Below are 16,478 nucleotides of genomic sequence, written 5' to 3'. Positions count from 1 at the left end.
CAGCTGGATAAACACATTGTGAGGTGGGTGAGAAATTGGCTCACGGGTTGAGCACAGAGGGTAATAGTGGGTGGGGTGACATCAGACTGCTGGCCTGTCACTAGTGGGGTTCCACAGGGCTTCATCCTAGGCTCTGTGCTCTTCAACATCTTCATAAATTACTTGGATGCAGGACTAGAAGGATTATTAAGCAAGTCTGTAGACAACAGAGAACCAGGAGAAGCTGTTGATTCCCTTGAAGGCAGGGAGACCCTGCAGAGAGACCTCGACAAATTACAGGACTGGGCAATCACCAACAACATGAAGTTCAACAAGGGAAAGTGCCAGATCCTGCACCCGGGATGGGGCAACCCTTGATGTACGTACAGACTGGGGAATGGGATGCTCAAAAGCAGTGTCACGGAAAGAGGCCTGGGTGTCCAGATTGATGGCAAGTTAAATATGAGTCAGCAGTGCCCTGGCAACCAGGAGGGCCAACCGTGTCCTGGGGGCATCAGGCAAAGCATCACCAGCCAGTTGGGGGAGAGGATTGTTCCACTCTGCTCTGCACTGCTGTGGCCTCACCTTGAATATTGTGTGCAGTTTTGGGCACCACAAGATAAGAAAGATATAAAACTATTAGAGAGTGTCCAAAGGAGAGCAACGAAGATGATGAATGGCCTTGAGGGGAAGCCGTATGAGGAGCAGCTGAGGTCACTTGGGTTGTTCATCCTGGAGAAGAGGAGACTGAGGGGAGACTTTATTTCAGTATATAGCTTCCTCCTGAAGGGAAGTGGAGGGCCAGACTCTTCAGTCTCCTGAGCAGTGACAGGATCCAAGGGAATGTCAGGAAGCTGTGTCGGTGTAGGTTTAGGTTAGATACTGGGAAAAGATTCTTCACCCAGAGGCTGGTTGGGCACTGGAACAGGCTCCCCAGGGAAGTGATCACAGCATCAAGCCTGACAGAGTTCAAAAAGTGTTTAGACAATGCTCTCAAACACATGATGTGATTCTTGGGGTGGTCATGTGCAGGGCCAGGAGCTGGATGCCAATGATCCTTGTACATCCCTTTCAACTAGAATATCTTTTCTATGATTCCGTAATTCTTTTTTTATTCCTTTTATTTTTCACTGTAATTGATTTGTTTGATTTCTCCCCATTTTCCCCTATTGGTGAATATTTTTTTAAGGAGACAACAATGTGATATATGTGTGTATGTAGTTTCATACATAGATAAAAAAATGCTGAGTTTATAAAATATTCACTATATATAGGACTTGCAGTATGTAAAGAACAGTAATTGTCCCTGGAAAGAAACCTACCCTTATTTTTTTGAGGGGATACCAAAAATGATCACTGTTTAAACATAGAGAAAAAAAGCTCATTTTTGCTACTTGGATTAGACTCTGCCCTTTACCTGGCAAATTCACCAGTTTGTTAGAAAAAGAGTTGGTTGGCATCTCTTCAAAATAATCTGTCATGACAGGGTGCTACCTATACTACCTGCAGTATGTCTGGCTTTGTACTGCTCACCTTTGCAAGTGGCTGTAACAGTGTACACCGAAACTAAAGAGGGGTCTGGCATCACATTTGCACCTAAAAGCCCAGGCAATGAAATGAAGTCTATCCAAGCATATTACATGCATGCCATTGTCTACCACTCATCCAGCCAGATGTGGGCTCTCTTTTTTATTACTATTATTATTATTGTTATTATTATTATTATTATTACTACTATTATTACATCCTGGTTTTCCTTCACATATACTATCATGAATTTACTTTTCCCATTGCAAGAGCACAGAGGAATTCACCAAGGAATGAGTGGATGTACAAGCATGGGAGTACTTAGCAGAGCAAACCTGAGCCAAAGAGAGGGAGCCTACTTTCTGTTTAGTTTCCTGAAACTGGGCTTGTAGCTCTGGAAATGACATGAATAGCTAATGCCCGCCACAAACATTGAAAGATGTGTGATTCTCATCTGACTGCCTCCTGCTCCCATCATCAGAAGGGGCTCTGGGATTGAAAGGTCAGGGGGATAATCCTGCACCTGCAGCCCACAGAGGACTGAGCACATGCTTCCAAACCAGTCCTGTCGCAATTGATGCTAATTGTTACAGAGCCAAGGCGTCCTTCCGTGGAGGAGCAGGTGGGAGCCTTTGTTGTGCTTGAGACCATTATACTAGTAACAAGCTTACGATTCTTTGCAGAGATTTAGGAGTACAAAAGCACAGGCAATACTTTCGGGAGCCCCTTAAAAGGTTTACTGGGCGTCTCCTACCATGATGAAGTAAAAGTCCCTGAGAGTGAAAGGGCAGAACAAACTGAAGAATAAAAAGGGCAGTACCTGCTGGTTGGCAAAGAGCTGAACAAACCTTGGAGATGTGACTTTGGGAGCTTTAAACTGCAACTGACAGCTTCTGTGGAGACAGAGATTTTGCACCCTGTTGTCTGTGGGAAGAGTCAGGTGGAAGCAGCTACTTTGGGGACCTAGAGAGGTCCCAGGGGAATTTTCTTGAGAGCTGCCCATCTGTTTACTAGTTTTGTTGTGAAAGGATAGACTCAACAAGGGGACTGAAAAATGACAGGAAAAGGAAAGGAAAGGAGTCCAGCTGCTGATATGATATTGGATTATGGTAAGACAAAAACCTAGTAATTTCTAATACCAAAATGATGTGTTTTTTCTTTTATTTTTCCCCTTCCTTTATTTTTAAAGGGTTTGTTCCCTCCATCTCCTGGACACCCAACTGGAAGAAAGGAGTGTACTTACATCCCAGAGTTTTGTAATCCTATTGGTGGCACTTTAGTAAATATCACAACATTACAGACAAAATGATAACTAAACACCGAAAGCACTGTAAATGAAAATAAACACCTTAAAATTAGAAAGAAATACACTAAATTGATATGTTTCTCTATGTGGTTTGTGTACCCTGTGTGATGTGGAAAAAGACTGCAAAAATAATAAAGTACTTCTCCAAAGTTCACAGAAGCATTCTTTTATTCAAGTAAACAAACAAAATGAGGGAAACTAAAAAAAGAAAACAAAGTGTAGGTTAATTTTAACAGGCTTGTAAATAATCTGGAAAGACCATGTAAAACGGCCTGTGAATTTCTCATAAACCAACTAGAGAGTTCTTTTACTCTGGAGTAGATGAACTTTTGGATAGGCTTTTCTCATCACTGATACACAAATATGTGATTTATAACGCAATCAGTGGATTACATTAAAAAGTTAATGCATGCTGCTTGAGGATGTCACATGCCTGCATTGAGTGGTATAGATTTTATTGACCATTTTATGTAATTTACTACTCTTTTTTTTCAGAACCCGACACTGAGGTGTAGTTAAGCTCCTAATTTAATCATGTATCTCTTAGTTTTATGGGATCACTGTGCCTAGGGATCTGACATGATGATCCACTACAAAGTCTTTTATATCTCTAAAAATTAAAAAAAAAAAGAGGGAAAAAGAAAAGAAAAAAGAAAAGATATTTTCTTGAAGACAATAGGTTAGAAGCAGAAAGGGTAGAAATTATTTATGAAAAAACATGGACCCAATCAGTTATCACATGGAGACACTTTCAGATGCAGTTGTCAGGTTACTTGGGAGTCAATAGCTACCTGCTCCTCCAAATCTGTTTTAACAGTCTTAGATTTTTGACCAATCTTTGGAATTTTAAAAACAGAGCCCAAACCCTTGAATGTGGTCTGCAGAAGTCATGAATTTGTGTTAAGAATCACAGCAATTCAAACCAAACAAACAACAAATAAAAACAATAAAAACAAGTCCAAAAGCACTAGCTGGACTTCCTTTCCTTTCTCTCTTCAGTACTTGAACCTTAGAGGCTTGTGTTTCCCTGTAGCCCAAGTATTAGCAACCCATTTTATTTTTTGATGAAAATGTTTTGAAGACATTTTTTTAAGAATCGCAGATTTCCAGGAACGAGAAAATCTGAGGTCCCACAGTATTCTTTGAAATACAGCAGAATTGGCTTCAGTTTATGCTACTAGCAAAAACTGAAACCAAGCACACGTGGGAAATTCAGAAGCAAGATTTAAATCACTAAGATACTGGAAGGAAAAAAAGTCACCTGTAATAACTAGCATTCTGCCCGAATTATTATGTTGGCACCTCTGTGCTATGTCACACTAATTGCTTAGCAAGATTGGTGGGAAATGAACATACAGAAAGTATATGGTTCCTGGGTTTTGCATCTCATCAGCTAGGAAGCGATGAAGTGATGTTGAATGGCCTGGTCTGTTCAACCAAACACAGCAGATCACATATTTTCTTTTTTTTCCGGCATGATTCAGATGCTTAAGTCTGTGGAAGCGAAGTGGTGAAGATTAAGGAAGATACGTGTTTTCAGGTGGGAAGGCTGGGTTCCTAAGCATCTCTGCAAGTTATCTGCTGGTGAAAAGAGGGTATAGACTGTTGTGCTGCTATAGGTATGCAAGCGGCTGCAGACGAGAGGAAGCTGCTCCCTGCAGAGATTTCAGCTGCAACTTGATACTGCAGAATTTCCCCACTTCGTGCCTCAAGTTGCAGGAAAACCTACATGGTAGGCACTATGCAAGGCTGGTAGTCTGTACCTGGTTTGTGGGTGGAAGAGAAAGAGAGATATGGTCTAAGCTGTAAGAATAAGTGTGGAAAAAAACCAGCTGAATGAGCTCTGAACTCAGAAAGAAAGCTTTAACAGGTCTGTACGTGTCTCTGTACCTTGGGACCAGCTGCATGATCATGTTTGGTCCATGAAACAGAGGTTTTTAGCCCATTCTCCACCACTCAGAGCAGGGAAAATTGTGTCAACCCACTCCAGAGGGTAAAATATGCCTGAGATGTCCAGGATGCTACCTTGGGGCAGATGCGCAGTGGAGTTAGGCTTGTAATGGCAATGAAAGTAGAAAGGTCAACCCGAGAGTAAGGAGATAGTATACTGCACTGCTTAAAAGCATCCCCGAGAGATGATTATCTAGAACACACAGTTCCTACCTTAGCACTCGATTAGAAGCAACAAAAATTATCATTTAGTGGTCATCTTGGATGCCCTTCGCTATGAATTCAGGCAGCACGTAATAGAAGTAACAGTGTAGTCACTAGCCAAGAAAATTACAATAGTATAATTGCCTGAAAATCATAGGACTTTACGAAGAGCTAATATTTGTATTCATTCTAAGTACTGAGGACCAATTTTCTGATGAAAATGACAGCAACTGGGACATTATTTTTCATACATTCCTTCAGGACTCTATTTAAAATTAGAGACTACATGAATTGTTAGAAGTGGCAACTAACTTTTGTATCTTTCACGAAGATTCTTGACTAAATAAGAAGAAATTTACTGCTTTTCAGGGAAATGTTGATGTCAGGAGTTCCATTTTCTTATCCTACATTGATTGAGAGTACAGCACTGACTAGAGAAGAAAAACTAAACCCCATACAGAAATGGAACAACACAAGAAGAAAAATGTCACTATTTATGTACTTTGGTTTTCTGCACCCACAATATATCTTTAAGAATTATCATATAGTGTTACAATATGTCTGTTTTATGAGCAACAATGCAGTAGCTTTGCTCCAAAAATCCCTTTGCTTTTGTCAAGAGTTTTGCACAGACATTCCGGAGATCTGCATGAACTCTCAACGCATTGCTTTGGAGGTGGAAGACAGACTGTGTCATTATCAGCACACCCTATACAGGATGCTCAGCTGCAATCTTCCACCTACTTAATTGCCATTACATAATTGTGAAGAAAATCCTTGCTCTTTGTTAAAACCCAAGGTAATATATCTGAGACAGACTTACCATGCAAACAAGGAGCTGGCATGTTGTTTTGAATTTTCATGGTTTCTCATGTGCTGGTAGGCAATTTTCACAGGGATAAAAGGTCTTTGATCTTATTGAATGACTTCCTTCTATTTTCAATAATGCAATAAGCCATTTTATTTTCTGGCAAAGGTATTTCCATAGAAATGTTTTGTTCATATTGCTTTCACAAAAAGTAGGAATTAGTCAAGAAGTCACACTGGCTAAAGGTCAAAGGGATCAAATGGCTTTAATTTAGCAAAAATCCTAATGAGTAACATAGGAGCTTAAGATATGCTTTTAACAAAAAAATGTTACTAAGACCATTTTACTGAGTTTTTGATTGGTTGTGAAACTGGAATTCACCTTAGCTTTATCAAAATTTGGAAATAGTTCAGCAATCTCCATTTAAATTGTAAATAATTTTTTGACAGTTTCCATGCAAATGTTTCTATTCTGAAGCAATCTGAATGACTTTTGCATTGAGAAAAATATCCACATTTTCCTTTAAAACAAGCAACTCTCACTATATTAGAGCTCCTAGGAATGCTATTGCAAAGCAATTTGTTGGTGAGAAGAAGGATTTTCCTCTGTCACCCAGCACATATTCAATTCAGTGTCACTTCAGAGTTTTGCATCAGGTAGTTAGTAACTCTGATCAACTTATTTCTTCCTGTTACAACTTAATTCAACCATGCTTTTTCTTGAACGGCTAAAGCAAAAACCATCAATGCTATTGCACTGATTGCTGTATTTCTGTCTTTACATGCTACAGAATCTGTTAACTTGCTTCAAATGCTGTGAGAAGCAGCTTAAGCAATTTTGGGACTGCTTTGAAGACCATTTAGTTGCAAGCTTTTAAACGCACATTGTTAATAATGGATAAGACTGAGAAGTAGTGTAGTAGGCATTATTGCTGCTGAAGATAATGGCTCTTTGCCAAGTGTGTTTGCAGCAATTATGCCAATTGTGAAATCTACTGAGCATAAAGTGAAAAAAATAGGAATGCCTCTTCAATATATTCAGTAATTATTCTCTTAAGTACATTTTATAAGTGCATCTGGACACTGGACAAAGTCTTCAGAATCTAAATGAGCCAAAGACAAGCTCTCCTCACAGCACAACAGGGGAATTCAACCAACTGCATTTATTATACTCTGAAATCACAGCTGACTTCTAGAAGTGCCAAAAAAGAGAGATTTATACAAACTGCTCATAATTTTTAAGCACTGATTACAGCTGAAGTGCTATTTTTGTGTGAACAGAATTTGTTACCAAGTGCCACATAATAAATATAAACTTTGCAGAAGTCCAAAGACTTGGATGTTAATGCAAATGAAGCCATAGAAGGAAAAAAAAAAAAAAAAAAAAAAGAAGGGTTTTGTCAAACCTTAAAGAAAAGGAGGACAATTCTTGTACTCACTTGCTAATTTATCTTTACAGAATTGAAACCTGTAAAAAGTAGGAGATAGAAGTGTCCCTTTACAAAAATACTGCCAATTCAGGCAAAATAGTTGGGTTACTTGAACTCCCAGACTTCATGAATCAAAAGTATCTAGTCAAAAACCATGAAATCCCTGCCCAGCAATCACAGGTGCAATAAAGTTCAGTTTTTATGAACACTATAGTGGGGAGAGACAGAGTGCAGTTTCAAAGGTGTCTTATATTTTTAGGAAACCTCAGAATTGCTTGAGGATAAGAAATATGAATTTGCTATTAATTAAATTCTAAAGGTGATAAAAGCTGAACTTGCACCCTGAAAGAATAAGTGAAAAGTTCTTAGATCAAGCTGCCCTTTTGCATAATCACCTGAGATGCTTACACCGACAAGGAGTATATTTCAAAATGTTTTGCAGTGATTTGGTCATGTATGATTTCATGGAATCATTTCATGAATGATTTTTCTATACCATCAATTATATCATTGCCTCCTGGGCCTTGTTTCTTTTTCCCAATCAGCTGCTACCACCTCACAAACTAAATACATTGCAAAAAGCTTTTCTGACTATTTATTGACTTGTATTCTATGAATCTCTGGCCTACCACAAGGGAGAACTCCAGAAAATCTTTGATGTTCCAGTCATGATTTCTATTAACCTTACTCTTCATAATGTATTTTTCTTCTATTACCCTGCTTTCACAATTTTATTCCTTCACTGAGTGACAAAAATAGAGAATATAAAATGTCTCCTTCCTAAGGCATGTATGTTCCAAAGACCTGGAGTACTGTGGCCAGCTCCGGGCCTCTCAAAGTGAGAGGACATGGACCAGTCAGAGTGAGTCCAGAGGAGAGCCTCAAAGACAACCAGAAGCTGGAGCATCTCTCTTGGAGACAAGCTAAAACAACTGGGTTTTTTCAGTCTAGAGAAGAGAAGGCTCCAGGAAGACCTTATAATATGTTCTAATACTTAAAGAGGACTGCAAGAGAGCTGGAGAGGGACTTTCACAAGGACGAGTAGTGATAGGACAAGGGGCGATGGCTCTAAGCTGTAAGAGAGTAGTCTGAGAACACATATTAGGAAGAAATTCTTGACCATGAGGGTGGTGAGGCACTGAAACAAGTTGCCCAGAGAAGTGTTGTGGATATCCCACCCCTGGAAGTGTTCAAGGACAAGTTGGATGAAGCTTTAAGCGAGATGATCTACTGCAAGGTGTCCCTGCCTATGACAGGGGATTGAAACTAGATGATTTGTAAGGTCCTTTCCAGCCCAAACCACTCTATGATTCTATGATTGAAAACATTTTTTGTATTTGCTTAAGTACTTTATTTTAAAAAATTAGGCTTATACCAGGATTACTTCAGTCTGAATAAGTAAAAGCACAAAATATTCTAAGAATTTCCTGTCAATTTGCTCATCAATTTGCTCATCTATACTAGGTTTGATTAAGCAGGAAGAATTTTAGGGTTTTCAGCTTATAAAATTTATTGTGATTTTTTTCAGTCCCACATTTAAGTAGAGAGAAGGCATTCTGCATCAAAATGTTTATTATGTTGTTCCTTGTAGTTCATGTAATTTGGTTTTTGGTATATTGACATACGCTTGGTTGAGAGATTGCTCTCTTCACAAATTGCAGAAGACAATCACACATAAGACTCTGATACCCTAGTTCTCAACAAACTCCAGGTCACAACATGTCACTAAGGTATTGCTTTCTCTTTTGACATTTTTAGAAATTCCTAGGGTAACAAAGAATAACTCAGATACTATGGTGCAAGCCTCAGAGTGAAGCCCAGGGGGTGTTAAGGAGATTAAGGAAGTAATTGGCAGCAGCTCCAAAATCACTGATTTATCTCTGAAAAAAAATAAGACCCTGGTTGTGAACTCCTGAGTTTAAAGACCAGGACCAAAACACTCATGTCCCAAAAGGTGAGAGTCTGAGCAGTGTCTGGAACTCTAAAACAGTGACCATGCTTCCAGCTTGACAATTTGAATGGCAAATAGGTCAAATGGCAAGGATGACAAGTAACAGCCTTAATCTGGGAAACCACCTCTCCTGTCATGAGAGAAACATCATGGACTTCCACTTTTAGAGGATTTGATTTATCATCTCTCACCCTGGAGAGTAATAGTTGGCTTACAGATATTTCCTACTGTTCTATGGTAGTGCACCCATATGAAAAGTCTATGTTACCTGAGTGACACTTGCTAAAATATCTGCAGTACCAAATCATTAAATCCTCTAGCACCTCAGTTTCACCGAATGTTCAGATTTATTTGGGGTAATAAGTGAAGAGACGTCACTCAATGTACATGTGTAAAAAGACTCTGAGATGATTAAAAGGTAACATATCTGAATACACTTGCCAATGTGAATACTTTTGAAGAAATTTGAAATCAAGGGCCAAAGCAGTAATGTCTCTCTTCTAGGATAAATAGGTGTAGAAGAAATAATTTAAGTGCTAAAATAGTCTAAAATTTTCAGAAAGTTTGAAAGCCTACAACAAAAATAGAGAGTATTTACAGTGGCATGTAGTGACAGGACAAGGCAGAATGGCTTCAAACGGAAAGAGGACAGTTGTAGATTATATATTATAAAAAAAGAACTCTTTACTGTAGGAGTGGTGAGGAACTGGCACAGACTGAGAGAAGCTGTGGATGCCTCATCCCTGGAGGTATTTTGGGTTAGTTTGGATAGAACTCTGAGCAACCTAGTATAGTGAAAGGTGTCTCTGCCCACCAACCGAAGGGGGTTGGAACTGGATGACTTGAAGGTCCTTTCTAACCCAGGCCATTCTGAGATTCTTTCTCTTCCTTTTTTTTTTTTTTTTTTTTTTAAACTTTTCTTTCTTTTGTTGTTTTGGTCACCTTTTCACATTGACCTTGATGTAACTTTCAGATGTGAACAGTTGTTATACACTCAGAAACACTTGCTTTCTTGGATGTTTGCAGTCTCTTCCCTTCTTTGTAAAGTCATTTGACTGCATAGCCTACAACCCAAGTAGGTAAGCATTCTCCTGTTGCATCCATCAACTCTGAAGTACAAGGAAATACTTTTATGTCATGGTAGAGATAGTAATATTGTATATAATGTATTGTAGTATTTCTTCGTACAGTCATTGTAATATATTCCCTTCCCTCCATTTTGAGTCTTGTGTGGTGTCTGGAAAACCCACCTCACACTGGGCTGAGATGTGGGAGGGAGCTTGGACTACGGAATTGGATTTTGGGGCTCTCAAACCATGACAAAAGTCTAGCTGTGCATGCCAATAATTAAGGTTCTGTGTAATAATCCTATACTTGATATTGGTATGGTTTTCCTACTCTCATGTTACTTTTCTCCTCTTTGACTGATCTTGTTGAAGAGAATATCTGTATGCAATTACTGGGTCAGGATAAATTCCCATTCTCCATGTCTCCATATCTCAGAAACTCCCCATAGAGTAACAGAAAAAAAAACAAAACAAACAAGCAACAACTCAAAGTGCAAAAGAATCATTCAGATAGATATGTCTTGAAACTGGATGTCAATTAAACAAAAATTTCTCTAGGGAAAAGCAGTTTCAAATTCTTGCATAACAATTAGACCTTAATCTATTTTAGCTATTGTCAGATTCAATAGAAATTTTAAGCATAAGTTTTCATTCCTGGGAAAAATAAATGGGACAGATCTGCTAAAAGTTAAACATGTGCTTAAATGTTCTTTACATGTGGGTTTTGTTTACATAATAATCACAAATCAAACACCTTTTAAAATTACTAAGAGATAGAGGTATACAATTATTCTCTAAAATAATGTGTTCTACAAGTTGCAGCAGTGCTTGATTTGGACCATATTCTCAACAGAATAAATAAATGTGATCCCAAAAATTATAATACAAGGCATTCTGAGCCCAGTCTTTCTGCTGGTGTAAGATGTCAGTGCTATTTTTCTAATACAAAAATATTGTATTCCAGCCTCTTTTGCCTTATGCATTAACAAAACATTAATACTTGGCAAAGAGCCAACAGTGATAATAGCATCTGCTGATGATATGGCACAAATATGAGGGATTGAAAAATTCATACTTTATTAAGTTAATGGTTGTTACACTAACACAGTAGTCATAAATTAGAAGGTGCTATATTAGGGTACAATGCAATGACATTGAAGTAGCAGTAGGTTACTTCAAATTACAGTTAGTATAGGTTGGTTTTAAAATAATATCTGTGTAACTGTGTTATTGATAGTCACTTATACAAATTAAACAAAACTCTCTTACTTGGTTTAACTTGTCAAAACTCAGGAACAGCATTAAAAAAATCACTGTCATCTGCGCCTCCAGCCAAAAAATAAAAGCTCAGGAAGTGAACAGCAATATTTTTCTACTTTACAGACAAAAATTATCCTAAACAAGAACTACCAGGAACAAGGTATGGTTTGATGGTCTAGAAAAGCCAATAGCACACCACCAAAGAAGAATAAAGTAAGAAGACTAATTTTCAAAGTAAAATAAACCGGTGCATTGGTAAATAACTGGGACAAAGCAAGTTGAGGTTTTCAAGTATCCTGTTGCTTCTGCAAAATTCAGATTCAAGGAGTTTGTAGTTTTGACATAGCTTTCTTTGTTTATTTGCAAAATTTTTATTATTTCCTAACGGAAAATTTTTCCAAACCACTACAATTTATCTTGATTTTTGGTAGAACCTGTTTATGGAACGAGTATTAGCATAACGAACAGATATATGCATATATAAAATTTCTTAATTTTCTGCTGAAATAATTAAAAATCTTTTTCAAAATGAGGACTCTAATCCTGTCCAAAAGAAAACTCTTCCTTTTATTTTATTTTATTTCACTTCCTCTCAATTTTAAAATCATCATTACGAATGAAAAACAGGAGTCGATTCTGTGATTCTGTGATTGCCTACACAAAGCATTTTTAAATTTATTTACCAAAAAAAACCCATAGAAAAATAATCAGACATAAAGTTTTAATTTTACAAGAGTCTCTTTGTTCTCCATTCTGGACTAAGTCTAGACAGATGTAAAGACCACCAAACATTTTTCTTAGATTAATTACAAAAGTAATTAATACATCAATAGGACCTATAAAATCTTAAAATAGATGTCTATTCGTAAACCCCCTTAATGTCCCGTTGTAAAATGCACTTCAAAATAATTTTCAAAGCAGCATCCTTAAACACGCAAGCAAACCTCATAGAAAGATATATATCAACTGTCCCATTTTCATAATTAAAATTAAGGAAAATAGTGGGAATGCAAAATTAATTAGTGCTCACTAATAAACAATAATTATTCAGTTTTAGAATATGATAGCATCTGTGAGACTGCATGTGTAAGCGTGTGCATATATGGATAAAGAGCCTGAGAAATACAGTTGTGATCAAAATAGAGAATGAAGAGTGAAGATTGTTACAGAAATGTAGAAATACTGGAATTCTGACTGAAACTCACTGAGTTTACACTGGGCTTGTACTGACTGCAGAATAAACCTTGCGTTAACACTGTGTTCCTCTAGCCTTCTTCACACAGGGATACTGTGTTAAAAGTGGTCCTTTCTTTATACAAATTAGTGGGACCTCCTTCTGAACAAAATGTGCAGCCCACAGCTGGGTAAACACACCACGTTGTGGGTGAGCAATTGGCTCATGGGTCAAGCACAGAGGGTGATAGTGAATGGGGTAACATCAGGCTGGTGGCCTGTCACTAGTGGGGTTTCACAGAGCTCCATGTCTTCATAAATAACTTGGACACTGGTCTGGAAGGGATACTAAGCAACTTTGTAGACAATAAAAAAGTTAGAGGAGATGTTAACTCCCTTGAAGCTAGGGAGGCCCTGCAGAAAGACCTTGATAAATTGGAGAGCTGGGCAATCACCAACTGTATAAAGATCAACAAGGGGAAGTGCCAGATTCTGCACCTGGTATGGGATAACCCTGGATGTATGTACAGACTGGGGAATGAGATGCTAAAGAGCAGTGCTGCTGTGGAAAGGGACCTGGGGGTCCTCGTCAATCACAAGTCGAATGTGAGTCAGCAGTGCCCTGGCAACCAGGAAGACCAACTGTGTCCTGGAGGGCATCATTACCAGTCGGTTGAGGGAGGGGATTGTTCCACTCTGCTCTGCACTGATGCAACCTCTCCTTAAATATTGTGTGAAGTTTTAGGCACTCCCATATTAAGATATCAGAGAGGATCCAGAGGAGGACAACAAAGACGGTGAAGGACCTTGAGGGGAAAACATATGAGGAGCTGTATGAGGCTGAGGTCACTTGGTCTGTTCAACCTGGAGAAAAGTAGACTGAGGGGAGACCTCAATGCAGGCTACAACCTCCTCATGAGGAGAAGAGAAGGAGCAGACACTGATGTCTTCTCTGTGGTGACCAGTGACAGGACCCAAAAGAATGGCCTGAAGTTGTGTCGGGAAGAGGTTTAGGCTGGATATCAGAAAAAGGTTCTTCACCCAGAGGGTGTTTGGGTACTGGAATTCCCCAGGGAAGTGGTCACAGCACCAAGCCTGCCAGAATTCAAGAAGGTTTTGGACAATACTCTCAGGCACATGGTGTGACTCTTGGGGATGGTCTTGTGCAGGGTTGAGAGTTGGACTCGATATTCCTTGTGGGTCCCATCAAACTTAACATATTCTGTGATTCTGTTGTATTCCATGACATGCATAACTGCAAACACTTCTTAGAGTGCTAAACAGCATACACTGCAGAATGAGTAAGATTTTGTTCTCAAACTGTAAGTATACCTGAAACTAATTCTCTCCCATAAGCTAATTCAGACTCGTAAAGGGGCTCTAATGGTGTCTTGGGGTCTAGCAATTAACTCTGTATTTTTACAGTCTTTGCTGCCTCTCTCTCCTTTTTTCAGGCTGTTTTGAAAAGGACTTTCCTAGAGTTTTTCAGGTATTTGAAATAATGAATTCAATATCAAAGCAAATCTGGGAAAATAAATCGAACATATCAGTTCCATGTCACAATGACCTCAGAGCTTTCTTTCATGCTTTTTCTTATCCTCTTGATTCTTTATGCTTTTTCCATTTGCCTAAAATGCAATTTCTCCTGCATAATTTTTATTATTTTCAAATTCTTCCAAACATTTTTCTGAGTTTCAATAAGACAAGTCATGTCAGTAAAAATTGTTGCTGCAGTTCTGCAACTGCAATAAATCAACATTATGCCATAACGGAGGACCTGCATTAAGGGTGCTGTTGGAGTCCATGGTGTGCATGGACAATAGGGCAAACTTTGCACAATAAAGCATGGTCATCTTTTGAATGAGTTTCCACTGGCTTAAGTTTTTCTTGTGTATTTCTAAAACCTCTAGTGTCTAGTAACAACAAGAATAATTGGGGATGTCAATGTTTGAATGCTGTCAGTTGTAAGCTGCTCTAGTTTAAGCCTATTACCCAGTCCTGAGGAAACTTACTAGTACATGCACAGTGGATTTAGTTATAGATGCAAGCACAGACTGTTTTGCAGTTTATCTTTTCCAGGGGTTTGAAGTTTGTGAAAAAAACTCCTGTGAATGGAAAAGCCAGAGTATAGTGTTCTCAGCTGAGACAAAAATGCATTGAATCCTTCAAATCTTATGAAGCTACTCAACTTTGCTATTATTTCTGGCTACTAGGTTTGATTTCTGCTGGAATGTACATGGCTGACTAATGTCATGAATCACCACTGTTCCACTAACCTAAATGAAACTGAAATTGTTTTATTTGCAGTCAGTAACAAAGTTGTTAGGTGTTTTCAGGTTTTCAAACTCAGTAGGTTCCTAAGTGAAATGCACATTTGCAGTTTCATTCATAGGTTTTTCTTTCATTTTAGTTACTTTTTTTAAAAATTCAACTTCCATTCAAGGGAAAGCCTATTATGATTAAGGCAGACGATTTGCCTCAGCTATGAAACCGTCTCTGTAGGGTGGAGGACAAGGTGAAAGTGTACTGAGGCACAGGTGCAGCAGTGAACTAACTCCGGGAAGTTAGTCAGAGACAACGGGCTTACTAAATGGTTGTTGGGCTACAGTCCCACAGCTCCCCACATCTGCAGTCAATCTGCCCATGCAGTTGTCTCCAACAGAGCTGATAAGTGACTTTATACTTCTAGTACTCAGCATCATAACTCTGACCACTTCAGCCTCTTTAACTAAGTCCAGTCTTCTCCTTGAAGCCATCAAACCTGTCTACAAACCTCAGTCAGTTCTGGAGATCGAGAGGTACCTTTTTTCTTCTTGACTGACAGCTGAATCTGTGGCCTTTGCAAAGGAAGGAGACTCCTATTCATCTAAAACTTCATTCTCTCAGGAAAAGTTGGGGATTTTTTTGTTGTTAAAAAATAACAGTTTCAATAAAGAAATATGAAGTTTTACAATGCTTTTCAATAGGTGATAGGGAAAACTACTTTATTTGTAGAGAGCATTTATAGAGAACCTTTCTGCTATTGACTTCTATCTCATAATTTGGCTCAACACTTGGCTCACCACTCCTCTAAACTTGCCAGCACCCTCTCATGCATACTCTGACGTAAAAGGTGTTTACCTTTGCCACCCTGGTCTGCTCACTTCTTGCTGCAGCTGCAGCTAAGGTGCAGGTAGTTGAAATCATGTTCGATAGTTCAGTGTTTTCCAACAATTCCCCAGGCCTATTGTCTACTTATTGTCCATTGGGTTTTATGCCCTATAAATTGCTATTTAATCTGCAACTTTAGTTTGCACACCCCTGGACAGCTAGTAATTCTCATCTTTCACTTTTGACATAGATCCATTGTCCATGTTTCAAGAGTAAAATATGAGTGACACCAGCTAGAGGTAAGAAAACACATTATTCCTGCTTGTCTTCAGTGTGGTCTTACAATGATTACAAAATTACAGATGTGAAATTACTTGAAATGGCATATGCTGGTTTTGGATCTGCAAATGACCAGATAATTTTTAGGAAAAACAAAACAAAACAAAAAAAGATTGCAAAAGAATAATATAGGCAGGAAAAGAGGCCTACCATTCTTAAGACTATCTAAATTTTGTGGTTATAAAGCAATAAAACTGAGGGGTTTTTCTTACAGGGTAGTGTATATTCTATTCTGTTATGTTCATGTATCACCTTTACTATAACAATATTTTAGAACATTCCAGTAATAAGTACAGTCACAACACTAACATCAAGCACCTATGCTTTGTGCTTACTAAGCTTATGTTTTAATATCCAAAACATAAACAGTATGTCAAGTGTGGGATTTGATGGGC

At 38.4% G+C, this 16,478-nt stretch overlaps 1 long non-coding RNA gene across 1 annotated transcript; it reads left to right on the top strand.

Annotated features, from left to right (window-relative positions):
• Positions 1–236: 236 nt before the first annotated feature.
• Positions 237–13,234, top strand: LOC113959992. Its single transcript, XR_003531956.1, has 3 exons — positions 237–362; positions 2,441–2,446; positions 13,185–13,234. It is a non-coding gene; the product is annotated as an uncharacterized LOC113959992 (long non-coding RNA).
• The last annotated feature ends 3,244 nt before the right edge of the window (positions 13,235–16,478 follow it).

Source organism: Corapipo altera, unplaced genomic scaffold, assembly GCF_003945725.1.
Source record: "Corapipo altera isolate COAL_440 unplaced genomic scaffold, ASM394572v1 2b, whole genome shotgun sequence".
NCBI classification, from domain to species: domain Eukaryota; kingdom Metazoa; phylum Chordata; class Aves; order Passeriformes; family Pipridae; genus Corapipo; species Corapipo altera.
This window is presented reverse-complemented; position numbering and strand designations above follow the sequence as displayed.